General features: G+C 43.3%; 1 long non-coding RNA gene across 1 annotated transcript in view; it reads right to left on the reverse strand.

The window, feature by feature from the left end:
- Positions 1-27,129, reverse strand: part of LOC123934432 — an 81,295-nt gene that overhangs the window by 18,791 nt on the left and 35,375 nt on the right. Inside the window, exon 4 of the long non-coding RNA XR_006816797.1 lies at positions 12,482-12,628. This is a non-coding gene — a long non-coding RNA (uncharacterized LOC123934432). The remainder of the gene's footprint in view (positions 1-12,481; positions 12,629-27,129) is intronic.

Here is a 27,129-nt window from a genome sequence, read left to right on the forward strand (position 1 = left end):
AAGCTAGAGTTTCTACTTCGTGAGAGTAGAACTATCTAGAAATAATCTTTAGATAGAGTTATTTGCTAAGATGGAGGAATTCCAGCTAAAATGTAGTCCATACACCTCCGTGAAGAAGAGAGGACTTGGCTTTCACGGCTATTCTCTGTGTTAATTTTAAGTCAAGGTTGCTCAACATCAGCATTATTGACATTTGGAACCAGATCATTTGTTGTTGGGGGGACGGGGAGGGCTGTCCTGTGCATTGCAGGATGTTTAGCAGCATTCCTGGTCTCCACCACCCATTAGATGCCAAGAGCATTTCCACACGCCGTCCCCATCACAGCTCCAAATACAACCAAATGTCCGCTGGGGGCAAAGTCATCCTCAGTTGAGAACTCTGTTCCCCAAACACACCTATCTGTGCAGCTTCTCCCTCCCTCCATCTCTCTCTCTCTCATCATTCCCGACCCAGCCAAAGTCACACCAATCAACCCATTCAAGAACGTTCTTTCCACTCTGCAAACTGACTTCCAGAAACCAGAAGCAGAATGGGTGACCTGCTGCTTCCCGGAGGGCACAAAAGAGGCACTCAAGAAATGTGGGTGGGTTCCCACTTTTTCTTGCTGCTGAAGAAGTCACAGCTTCTCAAGCAGACACCTGTCTCTTCCAGGAATCGTATTTTGAAGGTAAGCGCACATATTTTGAATATGCCAATTACATTCAAAATACTAGAATTAAGGATTGTGATTTCGTCTATCTTTTCTCTCCGTAGGAGGAATGCAAGTCTTGAATTTTTAGGAAGAACACCAGAACTAAATAAATACTTAGCACTTTAAAGGAAATGCTTTATACACTTCGATGAATTCTTGCCAGAGATGTCTGACAATAACAGCCTACAGTACTTACAGCCTCCCACCCATGTTTCTATGGTGACACTTGAAGTCAAATGGGTAGAATTCAAACTACCTAGTCATGTAAAGAAAAGCCCTTTTCCTCATTCCATAAAGCATATTTTATCATTTGTTGGGGGGGGAGGAAGGGAGAAAAGATTCATACTTCATACTTTTTGGTAGTATGCTTTTTGTCCTAAGAAATTAAAAATGTGTACGGGAGACCTTCTCAAATCTTCACAGAGAGTAAAAATTTTCTGGCACCCGTTTATCATTTTACAATCAAAAACCAGGGGCACCTGGGTGGCTCAGTGGGTTAAAGCCTCTGCCTTCGTCTCAGGTCATGATCCCAGGGTCCTGGGATGGGGCTGCATCGGGCTCTCTGCTCAGCGGGGAACCTACTCCCCGCCCCCCGCCTGCCTCTCTGCCTACTTATGATCTCTCTCACTCTGTCTAATAAATAAATTTTTAAAATCTTTGGAAAAAAAAAAAACTAGTAGGCAGTGTTCAAGTAGAGGCAGAGTTTGAGCATGGCACAGAGTTGAAAACTCATCAGCGAAATATTAATCACAGCTGAAACCTGACATACACTATCCCGAGTTCCTTAGGTACAATGCATTCCAGCGACTGAAAGTACATTCCATTTCCTCTAAGTGCACACTCAGTCTGTCAAAACTGGATGACAACAGCCTAAAGCTGCTGAAATTCTGAAACTTAACCTGCTACACATCCTAAACAGCCCTTCTCCAAAGAAAAGTTATGAGAAATGTATGTAAGACTTTCAGATACGGAAGCGTCTTAAAATTCCCCAAGACAGATGTCAAAATAACCCCTCATAAACTGCTTCATGGGAAGAGCATTTCAAACTCTAATTTTCCATTTCCAAGTTTGTTGCAAATGGTACTCCAATGAAATTCTTCCTTGGGCCCCTAAGGATCCGAAGAGGTTTAAGAGCCCTCTGGCAGACACCAAGCATAAACCCTTGAAAACGTGTGTTGTATCTTTAAAAGGTGTCAAAGGAAAAGCAGATGAAATGCTGTAATCTCCGCCCACTGTCACTTAAGACAGAACAGCCCTGGCACTCCGCCCTCCCAGCCAGCATCCTGCATCCCCTCTTTCTTTTCAAACCCACTGCATTAGACCATAGAAACTCAGGATGTGTGGCCACAGAGGCCCCTGCTCTGGCTCCAGCTGGCCCACCACGTGGCGTGGCCGTGACCTTAGTCACACTTCCCCCTGACATCCTGTGAGTGGGCTCCAGCTGGAGCCAGACCTTCCCATCATGCAGCCCGCCCTGCTCCTGGAAATGACAAACCCCCGCTCCCTAAAACATTCCATTCTCCTCTAACACCAGCAGAGCTTCCTGCTCCCCACCCCTCCTGAATAACAGGTCTTTATCATTCCCCACCCTGGTGACGCCTTTCGCCATTGAGCTAAAGGGGACAAATTTTCATGGCGGGCTCTCCTATTCCAATGCAACTATTTTAACTCTTACCCGCTAATCCCTCCTCCAGGAACTGGAAGCACATACAGCTTCTGGCATCTCACACAGGGTACAGAAGCACAACAAAGCGATCTTCGTTGAAGAAATACTTCTTTCCTTCTCAGAGAGGGTGCCTGTTGGGATTCAGATCTCCATAAGCCTTCTCTTCGTGGTCCTTATCTAGTTGGATGGACCAAAAGGCTTTCAGACATCTTCTGAGTTGAATGCATTAACTTATGTCTTTGAAAAAGAGTTTTCATTTAAATAAATAGCGTAATGAGAAAAATACTCCCCATTCACTTTTAGTCATAGAGTCAAAAAAAAAGAAGCAATTTTTTTTATTTCATCAGATGACTGGCAGTATTGATCCTGCCTTCCTCCTAAAAGATGCATGGGGGTGACCTAAGGGCAGTTTCTCAAGCAAAGATGTCAAGCTGAGTGGAGTGACATTAAGAAGCAGTTACTGGGGACACGTGGATGGCTCAGTGGGCTAAGCTAAGCGGCTGCCTTCGGCTCAGATCATGATCCCAGGGTTCTGGGATCGAGCCGCGTGTTGGACTCAATGCTCAGCAGGGAACCCACTTCTCCCTCTCCCTCTGCCACTCCCCCTCTTTGTGCTTGTTCTCAAATAAATAAATAAATAAAATCTTTCTTAAAATAAGGCAGTTTAATGCGTCCGTTGTTTACACTCATCCTATTCTACACATTCAAAAATGGACATAGATGTTCCCATTCTACAGAAAATACAGTGAGCACCTTCGACCCTGTTTTTCCCAGGGAACAAGACCTGGAGAGACTACACAAAGCAGCTACTTGAGGACTCTGAAAAGTAAATAGTAGCAGGCAGATTAGGAAAGAAAGGAATTCGAAATACCACCTCACCTGCCAGTGAGTTTACCAGGACTTTCTCCTCCCATATGCCCCAAGCCTGAACCCTGCACAGAGAACTGACAGAGAGCAAGCCTGGAGATGCCCTGTAGCTCTAACTCATGGAGCAGGAAAGAACTCCTGATGCTCAGAGAGTGGGGGAAATCCCCCACCTTTTTTCCTTTGCCCTGTTCTCTTGGGTCACAACCCCTGCAATGGCAGCCTGCAGCAATGGGAGCCTGCAGGACCATTCAGACCCCTGAGGAATGAAAAGTCTTCCTCTGTGTTCGGCGGCGCTGTGGCTCTGAGGAGATGGGTAAAACCATGCCAGTTTTTATTCTCTGTCCTCCTTTCACTTGGTGCAGGAATGTGGGCACAGCAGAGCAGTAATGAAATCCCAAGATTTCTAGCTAAATGACCAAAGGAAGCCCCATGGAATTGGAAAGTATTGAAGAAATTATGCAGAGGGCGAAGTTCAGGAAAGGCACCATATGAATCGTTTATAAACTCCTGGGCTCACCCACAAGCTTGGCATGCATGGATCTCATCCTCAACAGCCCACCTGAGACGAAGAGAATATTCTAGAAAGGCCAGTGTCCCAGTTGGATCACCAAAGGGCATACCCACCCAACATGTCCATACAGCACTGCCAAGTCCTTGCCAACTGAACTGACATTGGGACCACAGCTCACAGAAAGTTGGGTTAGAACTTGCTCTGTGAACATAATCAAATCGACTGCCTGCGACAACAAAAAAATATCAGCATTCTCCATGGGATTTAAACAAGATCTGGAGCCTCATACCATAACATTCAAAATGTCCTGGAAAAAATCCAGAATTACTCAGCATGAGAAGAGACAATCAACAGATGCCAATGCTGAGATGACACAGATGTTTGAACTATCTGACAAAGGCTTGAAAGGAGCAATTATAGCATATACCAGCAACCAATCATAAACCATCTTGAAAGCAACAGAAGAACGGAGGTCTGAGCAGAGATATAGAAGCTATAAAGAACTATTGTTAATTCTAGAACTGAAAAATTAAATAACTGAAATAAAATCTTCCTGGATGGGCTCAATGGAGCATGGAGACAAGAGTCCACGAACTTGAAGACAGAGCCACAGAAATTGGCCAATGTGAACAACAAAGAGAAAAAAAAAAGATCTAAAACAAAACAACAGAGCCCCAGGGGTCCAGAGGACAATAACAGAAGGTCTGCCATTTGTGTGACGAAGTCTAAAAAAGAGAGCAATGGTGCACTGCAGAAACAAAATACAACAAACTAGTGGTGGAAGGCATGCTAAATTTCCCAAGAAACATAAATATACAAATTCAAAAAGCAGAGCAAACCACCCCTAGGATAATTCCAAAGAAAAATGTGCTGAAAACTAGACACAAAACAATCTTGAAAGGAGGGAGAGGAAAAAGTGACATATTACCTCTAAGCACAAAAACTCAAATGGCCATGAATTCCTTACTAGAAACCATGCATGAGAGAGAGAAATGGCCCGATATATTTTAAGCTCTCCTCAGGAAAGAACTGCCAACACAGAATTCTATATCCAGCGAACAGATCTTTCAGGAATGAAGGTAAAATATAGACATTCTCAGATGAAGGAAAACTAAGATCACTTACTGGCAGCTGACTTCCTCTAAGATGATAGCTAAAGAAAGCTCTTTAGACAAAAGGGAAATGATACCACAAGGAAACAGGGAACATCAGGAATTAAGAAAGAGCAGCAGAAATGGTAAACATCTGGGTAAATATAAAACACTGTACTTCTCCTCTTAAGCTCTTCGTTGAAAGCAAAAACATGGTCTATGGGGGTTTTCAGTGTATGCCACTGTAACCCCAAGACAAATGTAACAAAACAAGAGTGGTAAGGTCCCCATAGTCCACTTGAAGTGGTAAAATGCTGAGTCCCAATCTCCTGTGAAGTATGGACATTGTAATCCTTACGGCAGGCACACATACACAACAAAAAAAAGATAGAAGGAGACACACAAGACACACAAGAGATCAATTAAAAATAAAACACTAGGAGGGGCACCTGGGTGGCTCAGTGGGTTAAAGCCTCTGCCTTCGGCTCAGGTCATGATCCCAGAGTCCTGGGAGCCTGCTTCCCTTCCTCTCTCTCTGCCTGCCTCTCTGCCTATTTGTGATCTCCCTCTCTGTCAAATAAATAAATAAAATCTTTAAAATTTTTTAAAAATAAAGTAAAACGCTAGGAAATATTCAAGAAATTCCCAAGAAGGCAGACCACAGAAAACAGGAATGAAAATCAATAATAAAATGGTAGGCATAGGGGCGCCTGGGTGGCTCAGTGGTTTGGGCCACTGCCTTTGGCTCAGGTCATGATCTCAGGGTCCTGGGATCGAGTCCCGCATCGGGCTCTCTGCTCGGCAGGGAGCCTGCTTCCCTCTCACTCTCTCTGCTTGCCTCTCTGCCTACTTGTGATCTCTCTCTGTCAAATAAATAAATAAAATCTTTAAAAAAAAATGGTAGGCATAAATCCAAGCATATCAATAATTATGGTGAATTAAAATGGTCTAAACAGGTAAATTAAAGGACAGAGATTGTGAGAATGAACTTAAAAATAGGAACTAACTGTATCTTCACAAAAACTCATTTGACGTGTGCCTGGGTGGCTCAGACAGGTAAGCATCACCATCCCAGGGTCAGGCAATGGGCTCTTTACTCAGCAGGGAGTCTGCTGCTCCCTCCCCCTCTCCCTCTCCCCCTCCCTTCCCACTGCTCACGCTCTTGCGCTCTCTCCTTCAAATACATAAAATCTTTAAAAAAAAAAACTCACTTGAAATACAGTGTTAGTAGATAGGTTAATAAGTAAAAGGAGGGGAAAGGTATTAACATGCACAACCATTCCAAAGAAAGCTGGAGTTGGGTGGCAGGGGGGCACCTGGCTGGTCCAGTCATTGGGGCATGCAACTCTTGATCTTGGGGTTATGGGTTTGAGCCCCAGGCTGGTATAGAGATTAGTTAAAATAAAAATCTTATTTTACACACACACACACACACACACACACACACACACACACACACACAATAAATTGACTTCAAAGCAAAGACAACAGCATTGCCAGGGACAAAGAAAGATATTACCTAATGTTAAAAGGGTCAACTTGACAAGACATGACAATCCTAAATACAGTGGTACCCAACAGCAAACCTTCAGAATAAAGGCAGCCGAAACTGACAATTCAAAGAAGAGATCAATCTAAAGTCATAGTTGAAAGCTTTGACATTCCACTCTCAATAATATATAGAAATAATAAACAGAAAACCCCACCAACCAACTGAATTGAGTATTTACAAAACAGTAACAAAAACAGAATATGTATTCTTTTAAAGTACTCATAAAACATTCACCAAGACTAACCATACCCTGAAGTATAAAACTTAAACAAATTGAAAAGAATTGAAACAATACAAAGTATGTCTTCTGATCATAATGAAATTAAAGTAGAAATCAAAAGAGAACAAAAAGCGAAACAAAAAACAGAGAAAAGGGAAATTTCTAAATACTTGGAAATTATACAACATACTTCGAAATAACATATGGGTCAAAAAAGTCTCAAGTGAGACAAAAATTTTTGTATTGAACAAAATAAAAATGCAACACAACAAAATGTGTGTCATGCGGTTAAAAATGGTGCTTCCAGGGAAATTTATATTAAATGTTTATATTAGAAAAAAGAAGGGTCTCTAATCACTAATTTAAGTTCCCATCTGCACAAAATAGAAAATAAGGAGCAAAATACATCCAACGGGGAGGGTAAGTGCTATCGTGAGTGCTGTGAAGTGTGTAAACCTGGCGATTCACAGACCTGTACCCCTGGGGATAAAAATACATTATATGTTTATTAAAAAAAAAAAATTTGGAAGGGGAGGCGAACCATAAGAGACTATGGACTCTGAAAAACAACCTGAGGGTTTTGAAGGGTCAGGGGTGGGAGGTTGGGGGAACAGGTGGTGGGTAATGGGGAGGGCACGTTTTGCATGGAGCACTGGGTGTTGTGCAAAAAGAATGAATACTGTTGCGCTGAAAAAATAAATAAAATGGAAAAAAAATACATCCAACGCAAGAAGGTGGGGAAATATTAAGGATAAGGGCAGAAATAAATGAAATTGAAAGCTAAGAAATAGGGGGCAAGAAATCAATGAACAGAAAAGCTGGTTCTCTGACAATATCAACATTGTTAAGCCTCTAGCAAGACTGACAAGGAAAAAACTCATTTCTTACTAATGGAAGAGGGGGTGGGGTATCACTGCAGATCCCACTGACATTAAAAGGACAGAGGAACAGAACAACTCCACACACATAAGTTCGACAACTAATACTGCTGACATCCTTTGAAGAATTTCTTTTGGTCCGTGTTCAAGAAGATATTAGTCTGTGGGTTTATCACTGTTGTTTTTGCTTTTTACCGTCTTTGGTATCAATAATGCTGGCCTCGTGAAATAAACTGGCAAGTTTACCCTCGTGTTCTCAAAGACATGGTCTAAAAACTGGTGTTAGGTCTTCTTGAAATGTGTGTTAGAATTTACTGGTGAAACCATCTGGGACTGGAAATGTCTTCTTCAGAAGGTTTCAAACCATGAATCTGGTTTTACTAAGGACTATAGGACTGCACAACTCCGGTGTGTTTGGATAGGTTGTGGGCTTTTTAGGAATGGGTGTAAAAAAAACCTTATTGGATTGTTTGACTCCTCCCGGACCAGACAAGAGACGATTTGATCCAGGACCTTTCAGATTGTCGCAGAAAGGTTTCCAGTCTTCTTGGCAGTAATCAGATAGCAGTAGGGGCAGTTTCAGGGAGACTCAGGGAAGGGTGCTGAGGGGGTAAATCACAGACTTCTTGTTTCTGAGACTGGCCCGTCCCACACCACTAGGCCTGTACAGTGACTGCGGTGACCCAAATGCCTATCACCTGACCAGGCCAGAATGTTGTTCTATGATGAGAGCTGGGAACCATGGGGGTACAGGGGATACTGGAGGGTGGCCGGTAGGTATGGGAGGTGGGGTCAAGTCTAAGTGTAGAGCTGGCCAGGGAAGGCCACAGCGTCTCTACGCCCTCTCCAACCACAGCGAGTACGCTCTGAACCACCTTCTCAGATTCTTCCCTCTTATACACAGCATATACCCAGGGACAGGCTAAGCGCCAACATGGCTTCTCCGCCACATATAATGTTCGATCTTTTTTAATTCTTTTATTATTCTGAAGAGAAGGCAGTGGCTACAGGAAAAAGTTTGGAAAACACTGCCCTCAGATGTCCCAAAGGAGGTGACTCGGGTTCTGGCACAGACTTCTCGAGAAGGCAGTGGGCCAGCCATTCCCAGCCCAAGGCAGGACACTTCCACGCACTCAGCCCGGGTATGGAAACAAAGTCGTGGCATTCAAATGACTGGCTGCAATGCTTCCTCCATTTAGTCAGACACAAACCGAGACTCATAAAGCCGAAAGCGACCTCATGAATCTCCCTGCCCATGGCCTTATTTCACAAGATGAGGAGACTCTGTTCTAGACATGGGAAGTGACTGGCTCAAGGTCGTAGACTTGTTGAGGCAAAAATGGGACTGGAGGGGCGCCTGGGTGGCTCAGTGGATTAAGCCGCTGCCTTCGGCTCAGGTCATGATCTCAGGGTCCTGGGATCGAGCCCCGCATCGGGCTCTCTGCTCCGCGGGGAGCCTGCTTCCTCCTCTCTCTCTGCCTGCCTCTCTATGTACTTGTGATCTCTCTCTCTGTCAAATAAATAAATAAAATCTTTAAAAAAAAAAAGATGGGACTGGAGCCCAAGTTCCAGGGTCCTAGTTCAAGTGCTCTTTACACTCTACAGAACAGCAAGTGTTGACTGGACAGCTACTGTGTATGTGAGGCAATTCGATGACAGCTCCTGGTATCACAGAATCTGACCTTCAGTAGAGAATACGGACATGAAACAGTGACACAGAGAAATAGAAAAGAGTGTCAAGTTACCAAGGAGAAATGCAGGGAATGTAAATACATGGTCTTCTAACGGCTTCTCAAGATACAACCCACCACCGCCTGCATTAGAGTGAGTCATAGTGGTGCCAATGGAAAAATTTCACCTGAGGAATGGTTGTATGTGATCTTTTGGTGGTTAAATAAAATTTCCCGTTGTTTAAGTGTACCACCTAGAAAGTGCTTTAGTCCTATATCTGAAGCACGATCTCAGACAGGCACATGGAGAACGTCACATGAGTACCAGACCAAGGAGCTAAGACAAAAAGACGGACACTGCAAAAAAAATAATGATTCCAGCCCTGGGCACTTCATTGAACCAAGATGAAGGAGCCATTGTTCAAGCCAAGCATGACCCAGATACTGCGGGGTCAACAGCCCCGGAACCACAAAGCCCTGAAACAGGCTTCAGCAACCAGCACGACATACTCGAGAGAGCAACAGTTCCCTGCTGAGTAAACCGGGTAGTTCTGCAGAGCAGGGACTGACCCTAGGATTCCGTGTTTCAACACCTCCACAGTGAAGAAAGGACAGAAAGAAACGGGCACAGATAAAGCTTCTAACTTATCTCAGAACTTGAAACCTTACTATAAACATCTGATCAAGTTATTCTTTTGGGAGAGATTTCCCCTACAACTGGCCCTCTCCTGACAGAAGCATTTAAAGGGTCTCTAATTTACCCCCTCTACTTTCAAGGAATAAACACAAACATACAGCCAGAGACCTGAGGTGAACGTAGCTTTACAGGTGGTAAATTCCCATACGGGAGAGCTTGATAAAACACACTCGAGTCTGGTAATTCTATTGTAACAGGAGGTCAGGCTCTTTTCTCCACAGCAATCAACAGAACCAAAAAAAAAAAAAAAAGTAGGCATGTAATTCTGTATGAAGCACAGAATGTTCTGGAAGGAAAAAAAAAAGTTAAGACACCTATGAGGAACCTGAGAGAACTACGAGAAGAGATGTTCCTAGAAGCTTCTAAACCACATTGCAAAGTTGCACTAACGGACCAAAGTCTGGGAGAGAGAAACAGGAATAACGTCAGAGATTGGTCACCACAGTGAGTAGGAGGATTCCAACCACACCAGTACCAAACAGGTGTCCGACCACCTGCCGGGGCTCTCTGCTTGTCAATTCAAAAACCTCTGGAGGATGGTTATTTTGGTCAAAGGTAGAGAAATTAAGATTTCCGAATGTATTCAGCTTAAAACACGCATTTATACCAGCCAGCTCTAATGGGACAGAAATCATTTCTCATCATCACAGCTGTCCGAGTCTAAAGCAACAGCTACCTTAAAAGCTTAATGGCACCTCCCACCTTAAAAATTGTTAATAAGAGGGGCACCTGGGTGGCTCAGTGGGTTAAAGCCTCTGCCTTCGGCTCTGGTCATGATCCCAGGGTGCTGGGATCGAGCCCGGCATCAGGCTCTCTGCTCAGCGGGGAGCCTGCTTCCTTTCCACTCTCTCTCTCTCTCTCTGCCTGCCTCTCTGCCTACTTGTGTTCTCTGTCAAATAAATAAAAAAATCTTAAAAATATATATTTTAAAAAAATTGTTAGTAAGAGAATGATTTAGCTTGCATTTCCCCCAGACCCTCAGGAGCTGGCTAAGTAACCTCAAGAAGTACCCAGTTAGTTTAGTAATTCTGTTGAGTCCATGGGAAAATGACAATTAATCTTGGGCTCTTTGTTTCAACACCTTGATAGTCAAGAAAGAACATGATGACATATGCACAGATAAACCTTCTAGTTTTATCTCCAGACTTGGTAAGAATGATACTTATTTTTATATATATTTCCTGCGGTGTCCGGAGCCCCTAGCAGAGTCTATGACATATAGTGCAACTTCAAAAAACACTTTTTTAAAAAACACACAGTTTGATTATCAGACAGAAATTGGGCAAAACCAAAAATATATGCCTTGAAAGACAACTATGTTATTATTCACATTGATATACAAGTAATAAAGGGAATAGCAAACCAAACATCTACTTCATTATTTTTTCTTAGAATAGGTTGGTGAAAACAGACAAGCAGAACTAACCAATAACCTCTACTATTTACTAACCATGATCTTAGCCATGTGACTGCTCTGAACACCTCTCCTAAGTATCTATGACCTCATAGCTAACATAAGGCCATGATCTCTTCCTCACAGTGTCACACTATGGACTTAAATATGGTCAGACTTTTGGGGCGCCTGGGTGGCTCAGTTGTTAGATGTCTGCCTTTAGCTCAAGTCATGACCCAGCATCCTGGGATCAAGCCCTGCATCGGGCTCTCTGTTCAACAGGGAGCCTCCTTCTCCCTCTCTAGCTCCCTGCTGCTTGGGTTCCCTCTCTCCCTGTGTCTCTCTATGTCAAAATAAATAAAATCTTTTAAAAAAAAATATGGTCAGACTTTTTACTCCCTGGCACAGAACAGGTGTTCAACAAAGGAAGACCCATGAGAGTGTTGGAGAAAAAACTCCCATATTCTCCTCTGACCTTAAACATGGATTGCAACTAGAAGTTTATATTACCCATATCACTTTCTGAGCTTCTTCCCAAAGAAAGGAGTCCTTCGTTTGTTACATGAATTCTCTACCCCAGTGACAGATCAGAACCCCAGGAGAGCCTTGCTGGCAGGTGATGTGGTCACTGTGACTCTCCAGTAGTATGTGGGAGGAGGACGGAGCTGCCTGGTGGGGTTCTTCCCCTGGCCCTGAGCCCCTGGGCCCTCCAGGAGCCCAGGTACATTCGAACAGAGGGACAGCAAAAAGGAAGCAGTCGGGACACAGGGAGCCTCAGAGAAGGCTGGCCTACCCCAATTAAGAGCACACCTCTTTCTCAAAGAAGCATCTCTCTCTCTTTCTCTCTCTCTCTCTCTTTTTTTTTTTTAGTTTTTTTTCAAGTAATCTCTACACCCAGCATGGGCCCGAACCCACGACCCTGAGATCAAGAGTCGCACGTTCCTCTCACTGAGCCTGCCAGGTGCCCAAGGAGCAGCCTTAATTTAACCAGTAAATGAAAGGCCGTTTGGAAATAGCTTCTACAAGCTGTGATTTGACAGAAACTTCGAGTGATTATACATCTAAGCTTTCCAAAAAAACACATCTGAAATTGGCTGGTTAATCTGGCCTAAACCGTAACATATGGATAGATCTAAATGCTACCGAAAGCCTCCATTTTAAAAGCAACATATGGATTTTTTCAGTGTAAGTTTAACATATTTTTTTTAAATCGTAAATGATGTAATCAGGAGGGTAATACTCACCAAGCTGAGCAAAAGTATTTCTCTTCAAGAAAGTGCCCATCAAGCAGAAGCTCTTCTCATCTTTACCTTCTAGATGAGCCATATGCTACTTGAGTTCTTTGTAGAACTTCAAAGCTGTCACGACCTTTCAGGACTCGGTTTCTCCATCTGTTAAAGAAAAAAAAAAAGGAGGGATGGATCTAGCAAACTCTGAAACACCTTGCTTCTCTTCTGAAAACAGCAATTGCTGTTACTTCTGTCTAGGCCAAGTATTTAATTACCAAATACGCTTATCGTTTAATATGTGGTTCCTGAGAAGGGTCAGTGGGAGCAGGGTCTTTAAAAAAATGACACAAGTGAGTAAAAGCAGGCTTAAAGGAAAGCTTCCTAGACACCTGGCTCACCCCAAAACGGGACAGGACCAAATCCCTCCCCCCCCACTTTTTTTTTAAAGATTTTATTTATTTATTTGACAGACAGAGATCCCAAGTAGGCAGAGAGAGAGGAAGGGAAGCAGGCTCCCTCCCAAGCACAGAGAGAGCCCGATGCAGGGCTCGATGCTAGGACCCTGGGATCATGACCTGAGCTGAAGGCAGAGGCTTTACCACTGAGCCACCCAGGTGCCCCCCTCCCCTTTCTTTGAATCAAATCTCTGGAACTCCATTCCCCAGGGGCCCAAAAACCTCTCTCCTATTAGCCAAGGCCTGTCTTAAGATAGAATCCATCTTCTTATAGGCTGGAAACTCTTTTGCCAAGTATGAAGCCGTTCCAGATGCCGTATCAAGTAAATAGCTTACCCAGCACCCACGGCTGCATGCTCATCTCAACATCCTCACTTAGCCCACAGCTGAGTACAAGGTGTTGACTAAAGAAAATCCAAGGTGTAAAGAGTGCTCTGATTTAGTATTGATGAAGAACAGCATGTCCTTTTGTGACACATACAAATTACAATCAAGTTAACATAGCAGCAAAGGCCTCGTTTTGTAACACTGTTGAATAATAACAAAGGAAAAGTCATGAAAACAAATTGAGCCCCAACCAGGCCTCTTTTAAAAGCATGCAGGATTTAGCATCCGTGAAGAAAAATGTCTTTTTCATAAATTCCAATCCAGAGAAAGCCTTAGCATTTATTAAACACTCTACAGACTCTTTCATAAGCCTTTGACTCCATATTACCTCTGGGAACCCAAAGTAGCCACAGACTGTCCCACATCGACTAAGCACTAGGAACTGTACAGAGAGACCGCTCACCCACAGAACATAAGGACTCAAGCATAGAGCAGTGAGCAACCTAGGGCACAATGGAACAGCCTGTTGGTTACAAGAACCTTATCCTGTAACTGCTTCAAGGACTCTTGATTTGCAGTGGTGAAAGTCCATTTTTAAAAACTGAATAACTGTTACTGTAGTCCAAAGTTAACAAAGCAGCTATGTTGAGAGAGTCAAAGAAAACTCATTCGCAATAAGTGGGTTTACACTAAGTACTGTACAAAGGGACTGCCAAGTGGTATTTGATGTCTCCGTATTTCTTTTTTTTTTAAGATTTTATTTATTTATTTGACAGAGAGAGATCACAAGTAGGCAGAGAGGCAGGCAGAGAAAGAGCGAGCGGAGGAAGCAGGCTCCCTGCTGAGCAGAGAGCCCGATGCAGGACTCGATCCCAGGACCCTGAGATCATGACCTGAGCCGAAGGCAGCGGCTTAACCCACTGAGCCACCCAGGCGCCCTATGTCTCCGTATTTCTAAGTGGAGGATGAACCCCTCCTCTGTCACTCCAACTGGCTTCCTCACACTTCAACGCTATGCTTAAAATGTCTGATTTCCACCATTTTAGGAAGTTCTCCTTAAAAAGCACAAAGAAGGACGCCTGGGTGACCTAGTCGGTTAAGCGTTTGGTTTGACTCTCGGTTTCAGTCCAGACCTGATCTCGGGATCATGAGTTCAAGCCCCACACTAGGCTCCAGCATGGAGCCTACTTGGAAAAAAGAAAGAACAAAGAAATATTTACTTATTAACAACTGCAAGAAGAACCAATACAATTTTTCACAGTGACTCTAAGAGAAAAAATATAGAAAAGGGAACCAAAATGCTATTAAAAATGCTTAAGGACAGGGTGCCTGGCTGGCTCAGCCAGTAGAGCACGTGACATGATCCTTATCTTGGGGTCGTGAGTTCAAGCCCCATACTGGGCACAGAGCTTACTTAAAAAAATAAAAATGCAAAAATGTGTGCACTTGGAGGAAAATGCTTCAAGCTAAACTCAAGCTATCAGAATAAAATATGGAGGTACATGAAAAATAATCACAATCTTGCTAAACATTAACACAAAAATTGTTTTTTAATGTCAAAATCATTTAAGGCCCCAGTCCAGAATGGACACACAGATCTAACAAACTTCTAGAAGCATAGAGCCAAACGGGCAAGTTCTTGATCTCTCCCATAGCCTTCAGAATGTGGACACGTGGCTCTTAAGTTCCGTTCACAAGACAGCATACAATCTATCTAGGACGGCTTCTCTTGGAAATGCCTTCTTTCAGTCACAGGCCTGACAAATGCTTGCTTCCTGTCTTCCAGAGGAAACCATATTTATAATAAGTAGTTTTTCTAAGATTTACTTCGCATGCTTCCCATGTGATTAGACACCGGCAGGGCTGGCCCCAGTGTGGGTAGCAAACAAGCAGCAGCAAATTGCTCACTTGTTCAAAGGTTCAAACCTAAAATGGTTAAGTCCGCGGCCTTGCGTTATCACCTCCTCAAAGCTTTGGTTAAGTTTCAACTACTTTACCCGTAAGGAGTAATGGCTAACAGCTACGTATATGAATAAATACTACATACTAATTTATTTCTGTCAGCTAAGAGGTCAGAAGGTGAGAAGAAACTTAAAGTGCCTACCCCCTTTGGGTTTGCCTGGGATCAAGGAAATGAGAGAAGGGTTCCTAATCGTAGATAACAAACCTGAAACACTGATTTCTCTACCTCTCTAGATTGCCTTAACAGCAGGCAATTCTGCTTTGTGTTTAACTCTCAAATAACTTGGATCGAGCAAAAAATGTAGAAGGTCCAGTCACACAGTTCATGGAAAGGCAGCACCACGGTACTTCCCCAGTCCAGTGAAGCATCCTGAGAAAGCAGAGACACTCTGGCTTCCCGAAGTCCCACAACCTCCGCGAGCTTGGCTGCTTTATGGGCAGACCACAGTTCAAAAGACTGTTGGCATCTTCGAATCACCTATGCTTCGCTCATACCAGCATCAACCCGCTGATGAGTTTTCTGAATAAGCTAGTCTTCCGTTGGCCAAGGAAGGACTTCCTGTGTCAGTCCTCTCTGTTTAGAAGGCAGTTTCATTTCAAATGGCACCTCCACGCTGGAGTTGATCTGAGAAAGGTGGGTGTGGGGGCAGCGCTAAAGGAAAATGTTATATCCTCTGTGGAAATTCTAGACCTTTCCACTGCTTTCAGGTACACCAGAATTCACTGTGGTCATTAGATTCAAGAGATACTCACGCAGCGCAAAAGGCAGTATTCTGGATAATGAAGCTATAAACCAATAAAATAAGCTTCACACTGTGTCCCTCAACTTATCATTTTTCATCTTTCCTACTCAGCATCTAACTTAATCATGATTCCTCAAACCATTACATTAATTGGAGAGCAAAATAACATGTTTAAGGACCCAAAAAAAAATCACTTGTATTTTTAAAGTATCGTGTAATACAAGTATTTGTTTCTATAAACAAAACAGCATAAAGTGAGTTTAAAACTCTTGAAATTGATAGTTATTTCTTACAAAAACTAGGCAAATAATATGGGACACATTTTGAGAGCATTTGAAAGCACTGAAGATACCAACTTTTGAGGTATAAAACATTTAATTTATTCAACAGTATAAAATTTTAGAGCATGTGTCTTTCATTTTAAATTTCGGTTACTGTCCTAATTAAAAAATGTTGGTAAAATGAGGTTTACTTTTCAATTGCTATGTAATCTGTCGTCCTTTTTTCCACCTTCCAGTGTGCATGAAACTGCTTTTCACGTGAAAGCAAAATATAAAACTCCCCTATGACTCCATTTTATGTTAAGTAAAATGAGAAAATTGTCAAAGATTCATTCCTGCCTCTCACTACTTTTCAAAACAAGTAGAACTTTCTAAAGCAAATATAATTAATAGATGGGTGGGGGGTCTTTTTAAAAAAAAGAGATGCCTGGATGGCTCAGCTGGTGGAGCTGGAGCTCAGGGTCATGAGTTCAAGCCCCAGGTTGGATGCAGATTACTTAAAAAGAAAATCTTACCAAAAAAAAAAAAAAAAAAAGAAAAAAAAAAAAGATTGGAGGGGAGTAAAATGCCCCTTCCCCCACTCATGCTCTCTCTCAAATAAATAAATAAAATCTTAAAAAATAACACTCTTGGGGGGCACCTGGGTGGCTCAGTGGGTTAAAGCCTCTGCCTTCAGCTCAGGTCATGATCCCAGGGTCCTGGGATCGAGCCCCACATCGGGCTCTCTGCTCCGCGGGGAGCCTGCTTCCTCCTCTCTCTCTGCCTGCCTCTCTGCCTAGTTGTGATTTCTCTCTGTCAAATAAATAAAATATTAAAAAAAAATAACACTCTTGGGCACCTGGGTGGCTCAGTAGGTTAAGCCTCTGCCTTCGGCTCAGGTCATGATCTCAGAGTCCTGGGATAGAGTCCCACATCCGGCTCTCTGCTCTGCAGGGAGCCTGCTTCTTCCACTCTCTCTCTCTCTGCCTGCCTCTCTGCCTACTTGTAATCTCTCTCTGTCAAATAAATAAATAAAATCTTTTAAAAAAAAATAACACTCTCGGGGCGCCTGGGTGGCTCAGTGGGTTGAGGCCTCTGCCTTCGGCTCAGGTTGTGGTCCCGGGGTCCTGGGATTGAGCCCCACGTCAGGCTCTCTGCTTGGCCGGGAGCCTGCTTCCTCCTCTCTCTCTCTCTGCCTACCTGTGATCTGTCTGTCAAATGAATAAATAAAATCTTTAAAAATAATAATAATAATAACACTCTCTTGGGCACCTGGGTGGCTCAGTGGGTTAAAGCCTCTGCCTTCAGCTCAGGTCATGATCCCAGAGTCCTGGGATCGAGCCCCGCATCGGGCTCTCTGCTATGCAGGGAGCCTGCTTCCTCGTCTCTCTCTGCCTGCCTCTCTGCCTAGTTATGATTTCTGTTTTTTTAATATTTTATTTATTTTCCCTGAGAAAGAAAATCAGTTATAGATTTTATGAAGAACCTAAATCTTCTGAAAGTATTTAACACAAAACACGCCACTAGTGAAATGGTTCCACTAGATGGCGCCGTATTTTTTTCAGTGACCAGAGACACCTCTCAACTCCCTTCCATCAACACCTGACAGCAATTTTTCTTGAGCCTATTTTATAACATCAATGGGCACCATCTTTGTACAATGGATTCTACAGCTTGACTCTTACTACATAAAACAATGTTTGCTTTATTTTCTTGAAATGTCTTCCTTCAAGATTCATGCTTCATTAGCATTCCAAAATTTTAAGGTAAGGTTTAATGAATTCCATCATTCAACACATTTCTTGAGCTCTTACTTTGTGCCACACCCTCTTCTATATTCTGAAGCAACCCATGCCCTTTAGTGGTGACTGACATTAAAAACTTCCCATCCTTGGGACGCCTGGGTGTCTCAGTTCGTTAAGCGGCTGCCTTCGGCTGGGGTCACGATCCCAGGGTTCTGGGATTGAGTTCCGCATCAGGTTCCCTGCTCAGTGGGGAGCCTGCTTCCCTCTGCCTCTGCCTGCCACTCTGCCTGCCAGTGCTCGCTCGCACTCTCTCTCTCTCTGATAAATAAATAAAATATTTTAAAGAAAGAAAGAGAGAGAGAGAGAAAGAAAGAAATTTCCCAACCTTGGGGAGCCTGGGTGGCTTAGTTGGTTAAGCATCCCAACTCCTGATTTCAGCCGAGGTCATGATCTCAGGGTTGTGAGATGGGACCCCTGCATAGGGCTCATGTGCTGGGTGTGGAGTCTACTTGGGATTCACTCTCTTTCTCTCCCTCTGCCCCTTCCCCACTTTTTCTCTAAAAAAAACCAACAGCAAGAACAACAATAACAAATCACTCACACATACACACACATACCACACACACAGACTTCCCATCCTCCTGCAAATACCTAGGAGTCCACCAGTTCCAGTATGGTATGGCTTTTGCACTTCAATCTTATTTATCTGCAGCATTTCCTGGTGCATTCAGTAACCTCCTTGAAAAGCATCTGTCACCCATGCTCCTTGCCACTGCTCTCTGCTGAGAAGCTAGAATAAACCCAAAATGCTGAGTTCCATTCCATTCTGAAGTTTGATTTTAGGAAAGATATTTCAAGCATCACTAATGTGAATTTTTTTAAAAGGATTAAACCCCTTTGCGGGTGCTTATATATCAAAATGAAAATAGAGTCATGCTGTTCACTAACCTATTTCCGAAGTTCTGAACTTAGATAGGATTGGAAAGCATTCGATCTCTGAATGTTACAGGATGAACATTTATAGTACTTCAGAATGGACTGGAAATAGTGATTCTACAGAAAAGAGACAATGGTTTTAACACCTGACCGCAGCCCAAACCAACAGACATAAAAACACAAGATGCCCATAATTTAGATTTAAGGTGGCATGCAAAAGCCCAAGGCAACTCTTCAATCAAATGTCCATATAAATCCCTCTATTTGTTTCTCATTCTCATATAAGCAACAAAATCTATAAAGGATAGAACACAATAACCAAATTGGATCTTACAAACTATTTCCTTATAGAAACGATCTGCTCTAATTGTGAAAGCAAAATTTCTAGATGAGATTTTCCTTAAAGACAGCACCAAGCTCTACAGTATGTTTCTTCTGCTGCTCCAAAACTTCATCTAAATTAACCACCACTTTGGAGGGAATGGTATTTCGTGACTCTGCTCTCAGCCCCTCTAGCTGAAAAATAAGCCTGCTAAATTTAAGACAAAATTACTTAAACTATCTCCAGCTTTACGTGCAAGGATATGCTTTTTCATGTTGAAGAAATTAAAGTGAGAGAAACTCATATGCTTTAATAAGAATTTCAAATCATTATTTCTAAACCATTACATTTCTTCAAAAAGCAAAATTGCTCATGAACTTGCCTATGGACTTGAATTTACTTAAATAAATATCCCATTCAATTAATTGTTCAAAGACCTTCAGATAATATTTTCTCTGGGGAAACCTGAGGTTTTGCCTTCTCTATTCATGCTGTTCAAATTCATGCCTTTTGAGATTTTCTTACTTTTACTAAAAGAGGAAAATACCCATATATAACTATAATATATATGTTTATAATTTAAAATATAGATTATAAATTATATATTATCTGTATATACACTTCTAAAATGTATGAGTAATCTAAATGCCTGGCAGTCCCAAATACTGAGAGAAACAAAATATAACGAAAAAACAATGGGAGGAGCGCCTGACTGGCTCAGTTGGTAGAACATGGGAATTTTGACCTCTGGGTCTACACTGGGTGTAGAGATTCCTAAAGATAAATAATTAAACTTTCAAAAAAGAAAAAGCAATGAGAAAATAAACTCATTAAAGATTTTAGCTTAAAACTGAATTTGCAGTCATGTTCTAGGTTTAAGGAAGTTTGAGATCTTTTTCAAGAAAAAATCCTGTAAGATATCATAATCCCCAAGACACTACCTAGATAAATCCATTTTTAATGTAGGATTCATGATTTTATCTCTTTGATCCACGAGTAAGTGCCTACTACTATGGGCTAGGCATGGGGTTAGGTGGGTGCTGGTATTGTAATAATGACGCACATGATGGCCCTGGCCTCAGGGATTTTAAATCTAATTAGTACAAGAGACCAGTCAATAATTAGTATCAATAAAAATAAAATGATGGGGGTGGCACCTGGGTGGCTCAGTTGGTTAAGTGTCTACTTCGGTTTAGGTCACCATCTCAGAGATAGAGCCCTCAGAGATACAGCCCTCAAAGGCAGAGCCTGCATCAGGCTCCCTGCTCAGTGGGGAGCCTGCTTCTCCCTCTCCCTCTGCCCTGCCTCTTGCTCATGTTCTCTCTTTCTCTCACTCTCTCTCAAATAAATAAAATCTTCAAAAAATAAATAAATAAAAACACAACCTATCACATACCTACATGACAGGAAATGACAGCCATTTCCTTTATATCTCAGCATCAAGTGGAATCAGGAAAAAGGAGTTTCAAGGAAAATGAACGCTTAAAAACCTTTTCAACAACGATGAAAAGAAAAAAAAAATACAAACATTTCCTGGTTGACACTCAGATAACTGGAAATCCCACAATGGACTTTCCCATCTTTGCACCTTTTGGTCAGTTGTATTGCTGCTCTATTTATCTGCTATCATTTTCAACTTTAAAAATTATGATTGAAAGGACAGATTGGTCAGGTCTTGTATTTTTATGCCATGATTAGAAACAAAAACTGAGAAAATAAATTCCAGCAAATCCTTATTTCTAGTTCACAGGCACCACTACCAATATTTTTTTTTTTAAATCAATTGGTCGTTCTCCTTCTCAATGGACACCTCTGGCATTTCTTCAATGCAAAACCACAAAAGCAAGCTCATGTGCCCAGAACTCTCCCCCCAAGAAGCCAAGTGGGAAAGGAGCCATACTTGCAAGAACCGGTATCGAACTTCCTCAAGATGACTCCTGGAGATGAAGGAGAGACAGAACTTCGGAGGGGTGAACTGGATGAACTGAACTATTTCCAAATTTCCCAAAGGGAATCCTTACTTGTGGGACCAATTCAGCAGTCTTTGGTATTAAAGCAACCTTAAAATAGCTCTCCTTCTACTTATATCCCTTCTAAATTCACTATTGTTACTCATTATGAGTCCACTGGTATTAGTCAGCACAAGCAGTTAGTCACTGGATTTCCGAAATCACCAACTTCCCCCCTCCCCTTTTCTGATTTTCCTATCCCTTCGGTTTTTTTTTGCAACATTTAAGGAGATGAGTAACTATACACACGAAATGCTGCTGGGCCTTTTTGGTTGGTTTGTGGTTTCAAGAGAGACCAGAGCCCCATTAATAAAAGGAGCACGACTCTTCCATCTTTTCATGAAAAGGGAACACTTGCCTTGAAACCTTCAGATCAAAAATTTATGCCACGCAGATTGCTTGATCATCATGTCTCATCAACTTATTTGGAAACAGCTCACACAAATTCTTTATCCAAACAATCAATTGGGAAATGGATGCCATTCTTGGCACCCCCCCAAAAAAAGTCCTAGTACAGTATGATTTCTGTTAACCACAGGTGAGAAATGGAAACAAATCCAGGGAACTATAGACTGTCCCTGTCCAAGCTTTTTAAAAATGATCCATCGATTACGGCCCAAAATAATCGTGAAGACTGACCTTTCCAGCATTATCTGTCAAGACCTCCTCAAATCTGCCATCAGTTCTCCGGGATGGAAGGAAAAAGCATGCCTGCTGTGAATGATCCACAGGGACCTTAAAAGCCCTCTCCCCTTCTCTCCATCCACACAGAACCATGTCAAAGCAGGTACTCATCCAGGACCCTTCCCTAACTACCCACGGCCACTACCCAAGGCCAGTCCATTACGTGGACTATCCTGCTCTTTCATGACCCACCACATACTCAAATCTTCTCTCCCCAAGTAAACGCTCAACAGTCTACTGGGACTTCACAGAATGACTACACCAAATGGAGGGACAGTTTTTGTTGGTTGTGAACTGTGTGGACTAGACACTGTCTCCTTGACTATCTTAAGAAAAGGAACGGTGGAAGAGAGTGGTTGCCAACAGGTAGAGGGCAAAAGCCAGGAGTCACTTCTTAGCCAGCCCTTCACTTGCGGATCCTAAAAACAAAATCTTCACCAATCTATTGCTTTACTCTCTTCTGTGCCCAGCGTGTGGTGGGAGAAGAGGGGAGTGAGAGGGGAAAAGAACTAAGAGAAGGGCCAGAGGCAGTAAAGGAACAAACTTCATGTTACAGTGAACATAATATTTACGATATTTTCCTCCTATGCTCTCATTCCCAGCTACTCTCAAAACTGTACTTCCTGGGGCAGCTGGGTGGCACGGTCGGTTAAGCATCCGACTCTTGGTTTGACTGTTGGTTTCGGCTCAGATCATCTGAGGGTTGAGGGACTGAGCCCTGCATCAGGCTCTGCGCTGGGTGGGGAGTCTGCTTAAAATTCTCTCCCTCCCACTCGTGTGTGTGCGTGTGTGTATGTGCTTGCATGCTCTCTTTTTCTCTCTAAAAAGAATAGATCTTAAAAAAAAAAAAAACTGAAAAAAAAAAAAAAAAAAACTGCACAGAGGCACCTGGGTGGCCCAAGTCAGTTAAGTGTCTGTCTTTGGCTCAAGTCATGGTCATGGGGAGTCCTGGGATCAAGCCCCACATTGGGCTCCCTGCTCAGCGGGGAGCCTGCTTCTCCCTCTCCCTCTGCCTGCCGCTACGGCTGCCTGAGCTATCGATAAATAAATAAAATCTACGTTTTTAAAAAAACTGCACTTCTTAAATAATTTATAGAAATTCTATTACTATAACCAGAAGCTTAGTTATATAAAATATGACAAAAAGAGAAAATACTGCATTCTACACTTTTGATTTGTGCATTTCACTGTATACAAATTTTACCTTAAAAAGTTAAAAAACAAATACTTAACTTAAAACACAGAAGCAGGTAGGGGTAAACCTTTTTTTTAGCACATCAGAAAGTAAGATGGGCTAATGCATGGCTAGATGAACAAGTAGATGGTTAGTTAATTGATAGAGCTAGTAGCTTAAAATGCTATTACTAATCCAGGTGGTAGGCATATGTGTGATCATGATAAAAGTCTTTCAACTTTGTGGTAGACTTGGGAGATTTTCATTAAAAAATGTGAGAGGGGCGCCTGAGTGGCTCAGTGGGTTAAAGCCTCTGCCTTAGGCTCAGGTCATGATCCCAGGGTCCTGGGATCGAGCCCCGCATTGGGCTCTCTACTCCGCGGGGAGCCTGCTTCCTCCTCTCTCTCTGCCTGCCTCTCTGCCTAGTTGTGATCTCTCTCTGTCAAATAAATAAAATATTTTTTAAAAAATGTGAGGAGACAGAATCAACAGTATAAAGTTATTTTCACAGGCCATACACACGCACTCACTAAAAAACGTTTTAAAAATATTTCTTTGCATCTCCAAATTGTCACCCACAAAACAGAAAGTCCTTGACTTCCATCCCAAAGGGATCCCTCACCCTGGGGAAGGGATCCAACAGGGCCCTCACTTGACTCACATCTGAAAATCAGTCAGCTGACTACCTTGCTGTCCAATTACCTGAGTGTGTACCTCCTCCCCAGCATCCATCTCGGGAAGCAGGCCAGAATCAGCTGTCACTGCTACAGAGCCGCACACCTGGCCCTTAGTCCTCCTTGTTTCCCCCCATACCTGGCCACCGTGGCTGACGTGCCATGGGTTGGGGGTCTCCGGGGAGCCATATTTTAAGCAGACAAGCATTTCCCCCTGACACCTTAGGTCTCTCCTTAAAGCTGCCGGGCATTTCCAGAAGCTTTTCTCCTGCCCTCACCCACCCAACAGCACCCCGTTGGGCTTTCCTAGGAGGAGGGCCAAGAAGTTCCAGAGACAGGGAAGGTGCTCCCCCAGTCCCCTTAGTGTGGGCCAGTGTGGGGGGGGGGGGAGCATTTTCGGTGACAGAATGGAGAACACTCACTCTGCGTGTGGGGCTGGCAACAGGGTAAAGGTAAAGGGGGGTGGGGGCACCTGGGTAGCTCAGTGGATTAAAGCCTCTGCCTTCGGCTCAGGTCATGATCCCAGGATCCTGGAGTTGAGCCCCGCATCGGGCTCTTTGCTCAGCCAGGAGCCTGCTTCCTCCTCTCTCTGGCTGCCTCTCTGCCTACTTGTGATCTCTGTCAAATAAATAAAATCTTTAAAAAAAGAAAAAGAAAAGGAAAAGGGGGACTCCCACCCTCTGTTGCTCCTCACCCTTATCCAAGAATAATAAAGGGACAGGGAGTGGGGAAAGGCTCAGCCTCACAACCCGTACCTGCGGAAGACAGGAAATTGTTGCCGCCATAGCATCTGTGAAGACAGGGAGCCCAGCCACAACCGAAATCAGGCCTCCCCATCTGCCTCCTCCTTTTGCTCAGAGGAAGAACCAAAGTCAAGAAAAAGCGAAAGTAACACGGCACAATTCAGTCTCCCGAAGCATGCTGTTTGTTCTTTCAAGTCAAACCTTTGTCTTCTGGTGCTCTGGTACCATTTAGACTAAACCCAGACCACAGAGCAGATTGCTGGTGTGGTTTTGCTCTAGGCAGAGCTGCTTCAACTTTGAGTCCGGGATGGACTCCAGAGAAGCTGATGTGTGAGAAAAATCGAGAGTCCAGAGAGAGAACCCATTACTAACCCTAATGAGCTCATAGGTCAGCCATCCTTTCACTGCGGCAACAGCTGCCTTCCCACCCCGCCCCTTTCCCCTTATCTCTTTCCTCTAGAGGGTCAGTGAAGCTCAACTTGAGGAGAAAATGCCACCGTTTATCACCCTCTCCCTAAGGCCAATCTGACCGACCTTTAATTCTAAGAGGAGTGTGTGTGGGGACGGGAGGGAGGGGTACTGGGGGCAAGGTGCACCTAAGCCACTTATGCTAGTATTCCGCTGGAGGAAATTCCAGGTGTGGCCAGTACAAAAGTCTGATATGAGGTATCACAGAATATTGCTCAGTATGACGGACTCAAATTGGATTTTTCTATGTTCCCTGGAGTTCGGTTGCTTTAACTCCCAAGAAAAGCTTTCATAAAAACCCCTTACAAAAGGACACACTACCTTCACAGATGAATGGATAAATAAAATGCGGTCTATGTAGGCAATGGAGTATTAGTTAGCCTTAAAAAGGAAGGATATCCTGTCACATGCTACAATCAGGCAAAGTGAGATGAGCCAGGCACAAAGACACTCCTCATAACAGAAAGCTGAAAGGTGGTTGCCAGGGGCTGGGGGTGGGTAGGAGGAGAGGGGAGATGTTGAATGGGTACAGACTTACAGTTTCACAAGATGGAAAAGTTCCACAGGTCTGTTGCCCAACCATGTGACTATAGTTATCACTACTGTACCATATTCCTTTAAAAATGGCTGAAATGGTAAATTTTCCGTGTTACGTGGTATCTCTTTTTTTTTTGCCACAATTTAAAAAAAATACACACACTGCCTTCAATCTACATTTTGGGTGTTCTACACTCCCAATTTACCAATTTTGATGTTAAAAAACAAACCAAGTAATTCGGCGAGTTTTCTTATTGAAAAGGAAAACCCTTCCAATGGAACTTGCTTTGAAGATTCCAGAACAAGAATTAAAACGTACTGGCAGCCATGGCTTGCAACAAACTTTTGTCATTTTAAGCATGCATGACATTTTCATAGCAGGCCGGATCCCCCCCTTCTTCTCAAATGGTATGCATGGCATGCTGAATTGGCTTCTGAATCCAATGAGACTGCTGATACGTAGCCCTTTAGCAAAAGGATGTATCACAAGACAGTCTGAGATCCTGAACACTGTGGCTATTATCAACGAAGGCAGCAAAATGAATAATTCATGCGGGGCAGGAGTGTCCAAGTGTGCTAACAAGTGTGACTTCATGAATGGCCCCTGCACCAGCTCCCTCTCTTCCAAAACTCCCTTTTTAAAAAAGATTTTATTTATTTATTTGACAGACAGAGATCACAAGTAGGCAGAGAGTCAGGCAGGTGGGGGGGGGGGCAGGTAGCAGGAAGCAGGTTCCCTGCTGAGCAGAGAGCACGATGCGGGGCTCCATGCAGGGCTCGATCCCAGGACCCTGAGATCATGACCTGAGCCAAGGCAGAGGCTTTAACCCACTGAGCCACCCAGGTGCCCCTCTTCCAAAACTCTTATTCTAAACCCTGATCCAGCCTGCATTCCCCCAAAACCTCAAAGTTACTCTATAGAGACAACATTTGTGAGAAGAACAAGAATGACTCTGAAGTTGACAGAGCAAAAAGGTGGGGCGAACTCTTATTGGCCCAGCCTTCCTTCCAGAAAGGAAGGAAAAGAAACTGCACATTTTCCGAAAGATTTCCACATTCCACTGTTAAGAATGCGGGCAGAAGGAAATGGACTTGAACATCCAGGGCTATTTCTCCTGTAAAGGAAGGTAATGAACGTTTCTGTATCTTGGCCTTAGACCTTGAGAAACAAGTACTAAGTAACCATATTTCTCTGGAACTCCAGACCCAATCTGTGAGGCTTTCCCTTGGGTGAGCTCTCAGCATACGGGCCATAGAAAAGGCCAGAAGTAGGCACATACATCCTGGCAAGGGTCTGAAGAATAAAGCAGAGATGTGAGTGCAGAGAAAGTCACAGGGCAAGCAATCATCTATGGCCCTGAGCTGAAATCGGCAAACCCTACAAAGTCCCCCAACTTACAGGCTTTTGGGCAGACAGGGCGGCGGGCTTCAAGGATGATGGAGGCAAGGCTTGATCCTGCCCTTCTCATCCTTCATCAGCCGTCATCCCCAAATCTAGCCACAGGAAATGCTAAGAAATGACTCTTGGTACCTGGTATGCATTCACGGGAGTTTGTTAAGTCCTCTTCCTCTCAAAGACCTTCCTGTTTTAATAGGAAGCACTCAAGATATCAGAGATACCAGA

Source organism: Meles meles, chromosome X (genome assembly GCF_922984935.1).
Source record: "Meles meles chromosome X, mMelMel3.1 paternal haplotype, whole genome shotgun sequence".
Lineage (NCBI taxonomy): Eukaryota > Metazoa > Chordata > Mammalia > Carnivora > Mustelidae > Meles > Meles meles.